The following is a 3,231-nucleotide window of genomic DNA, read 5'->3' as shown; positions in this document are numbered from 1 at the left end:
TAAAAGCAGATACAACCCTAAAGGGTTCTCTTTTGGACTCACCTACTTTCACATATCGTAGGGGAAGAACCCTCAAAAACATTTTATGTCCTAGCTATTCAACCACATACAATCAGGATAACTGGCTTACAAATCACAACAAGGGGTTCCATAAATGTGGTAGTTGTGGGATGTGTAAATGGAGTCGATCAGGGATTTCCACGTTTACTAGCCAGAAGGGTGATCATTTTCGTATTATTTCGAATATTACGTGTGACAGTAAGTTTGTCATATATATGATTGTGTGCAATTGTGGGCTCTATTATGTTGGTAGTACCATTAGATCTCTCAGAATAAGAATTAGTGAACATTATAGAGCTCTCAGGCATTAGGACGAACGGTATCCCATAGTTACACATATGTATCAGTGCCCAAAACAGGGTCATACCAAGGCTTTTGAATTTTTGGGTTTCGAGACTGTACAGACCCATCCTCGGGGAGGTAATAGGGAACTATCATTGAGGCAGAGGGAATGTTACTAGATTCTCAAACTGAGAGCAGTGGAAACCGGCCTGAATACTAATGACGAGATGGAATATTATTTGGATTAAAACTGTTTTGACTGATGCTCCAATGCCTTACTATTCTCTACTGCTTAATCACCATGTCCTCATTATGGTTTTTATAGTGGTGTAGCTTATAAATCTGTTAGGGCGTAGCTGTTATAGCCTAATTTTCATTGGTATATCCTCCCTCTTAGGAACCTCGTATATAGGGTCGAATTCTCCTCTTTTTCTGTAATTTTATCAAGCCACATTCTAGTGTTAGTATTACATGAGGACAATCTCTAATCCTTAATGATATAGGGAAGTCAACAACTTTGGGATATGAAGTACATGTTGTTTGTGATGATTACTTTTTGTACTTACTCCATTTTGATCATATTCCATAACAATATAATTGAGGCCTTTTTATTGTGATGTATCAGTTACTGATGTTATAGATATACTATAGGTGTCTTTTTCTTGTTGTGTCTTATACCTTGCATCATTTGTGGGAAAATTAGAGAATGTGTCTTTTATTGCTGTTTGAATGTACCATCCAACTTGGAGCTGATGATGTGGACCATGACATCAACGTAGGGTAGATTTTGTAATAGTGCATGGGGGACTATGATTGCCTCTTTGTTGGACTTCTGCTCACCTATTATATGGGCGTAATTACGTGACTATATAATTCTCTTTCACATTCGGCTTCTACATGGCTAAAGAAGGTGTCTAATATATATTGACATCGACTTAGAAACCTTGGAATGGTGAAGGCATTATATACAAAATTAGATGTATGATTAAATCTAGATTAGTAAGGTTGCCATTTATGGCTTTGTGGTTTTTGTTTTTGTATTTGTACACATTAATGCTAGTGGGAATCGGATAGAACAAACGCGCCTCTTTGCCTATTTAAAGATGGCGCCCGACTTCACTGAACGTTTATTGACGTTCGGGAAGGTCGGATACGCGCTCCTAAGCGAGTATTCCCGCGAGATTTAAGTTCCTTCTTACGTTTATTAAGGGATGGTGGGTATTAGTTGGTTGGATACACGTCGATCGGAGCCTCCGATAGTAGGCTCCGTGGTTAATTTTCAATTATCATTAACACAGGAGGTGAGTGGGAGTGTGTATTTGCTTCATGCGCTGAGCACGCTAATAAGGCTTTTTTATGGCACTGTGAGGGCAAAATGGCAATCCGGCAATAACAATTTTGTCATTAACAGTATTATAGATGTTGATGCAGACTGAGCCATTCTTTGGTAGGTGCTTTTTGGCTATAATTTCGGGTGGATCGCACGAGGGGTGACATGTTTATTTCTTTTTTTCGTTTCTAGGTCGGGTACTGATTAAGTATTATTTTTTCACAGTCTTTGCCTTATACATCAGGTGGTTTCTCTGTGCAGAAAACCTCTGTTATTATGGTGTTTCGCGTTATATCTTTTGAGGTATCGTATCCTCATCTTATGGTTCATTGTGGTTAGCACTTTAGGTTTACCTTGCTATATGGTTTTTGCATGAGTTTTTTCTCTTTGTGGTGGGGTTGCACCAGGTTGCCCCTGGATCTTTTTGGATCGATTGTTATTTTGCTACTTGTAGATTTTAGGGTTTCTTTTATTTTCCTTTCTTTTCTTTTTTCTCTACCCACGCGTTTTTGTTCTTGTCACTCATTTTCTTCTCCAGATTGGATGCCAATATTTTGGGGCTTACTTTGGTGTGACTTAAATACATAGAGCTTGCCACTTGTTTTTACTGGAATGATACAAATGGGATGACTGTCAAATTATGTGTCTTTCCTTGTCATGTTTGTATTTAAGTTTATTGTTATGTTTAATGTTTGTATTGATATATGTATGTATTTTGGATGTACTTATGTTCTTTTACATATCTTGATATTCTTTGCAGCCCTGAGGAAGTCACGGGGAGTATTCCCTCCCATGACGAAACACGTGTTGGCTGTTTTGTGTCCCATTAAAAGATGAACATTCCATCTAAAGGACTACATTGAAATTTCATTATTTTTTTATACATGTCTTATGTTGAATGTTGCTATTGTCTCGCTACTATTATATTCATGAAGCATTGACTTTATATCTGCAAATCATGTGTGCCTTGGTCTCTATATCAATTTTGCTTGTGTCTTTGTTGACACATTTTGGAGGAAAGAGAAGATCCTCCTAGGCCTGGAGCACCGTGCCTGTAATTGGCTATATTCACCACTGCTAAGGACGTTGGGAGCGCTTCTTTTTCCCTTAAATTTTTCTTCCCTTAGTGGTTTGCATTTCATTTTCTTCGTATATGGTTTGTGTTGCCCCTAGGTCGTTTGCATCCTATTGTATTTTACAGTGTTTGCACTACTTTTCTAACTGTTTACTCACCTGATTTTTGTTTGTGTGTATATTTTGTGTATTTTACTTACCTCCTAAGGGAGTAGATTCTCTGAGATATTTTTGCCACATTGTCACTAAAATAAAGTACTTTTATTTTTAGTAACTCTGAGTATTGTGATTCTTATGATATAGTGCTATATGATATAAGTTGTATAGTAGGAGCTTTATACGTCTCCTAGTTCAGCCTAAGCTGCTCTTCTGTAGCTACCTCTATCAGCCTAAGCTGCTAGAACACCCCTAATCTACTAATAAGGGATAACTGGACCTGGCACGAGGTGTAAGTACCATCAGGTACCCACTATAAGCCAGGCCAG

At 37.9% G+C, this 3,231-nt stretch overlaps 1 long non-coding RNA gene across 1 annotated transcript; it reads left to right on the top strand.

The window, feature by feature from the left end:
• Positions 1–1,529: 1,529 nt before the first annotated feature.
• On the top strand, positions 1,530–3,020 carry LOC138246005 (uncharacterized). The gene is made up of 2 exons (XR_011194205.1): positions 1,530–1,643; positions 2,433–3,020. It is a non-coding gene; the product is annotated as an uncharacterized lncRNA (long non-coding RNA).
• Positions 3,021–3,231: the final 211 nt, after the last annotated feature.

This window comes from Pleurodeles waltl, chromosome 1_2 (assembly GCF_031143425.1).
Source record: "Pleurodeles waltl isolate 20211129_DDA chromosome 1_2, aPleWal1.hap1.20221129, whole genome shotgun sequence".
In the NCBI taxonomy this organism is placed as follows: domain Eukaryota; kingdom Metazoa; phylum Chordata; class Amphibia; order Caudata; family Salamandridae; genus Pleurodeles; species Pleurodeles waltl.
The sequence above is the reverse complement of the archived record's forward strand: the minus strand, read 5'-3'. Positions and strand labels throughout refer to the sequence as shown.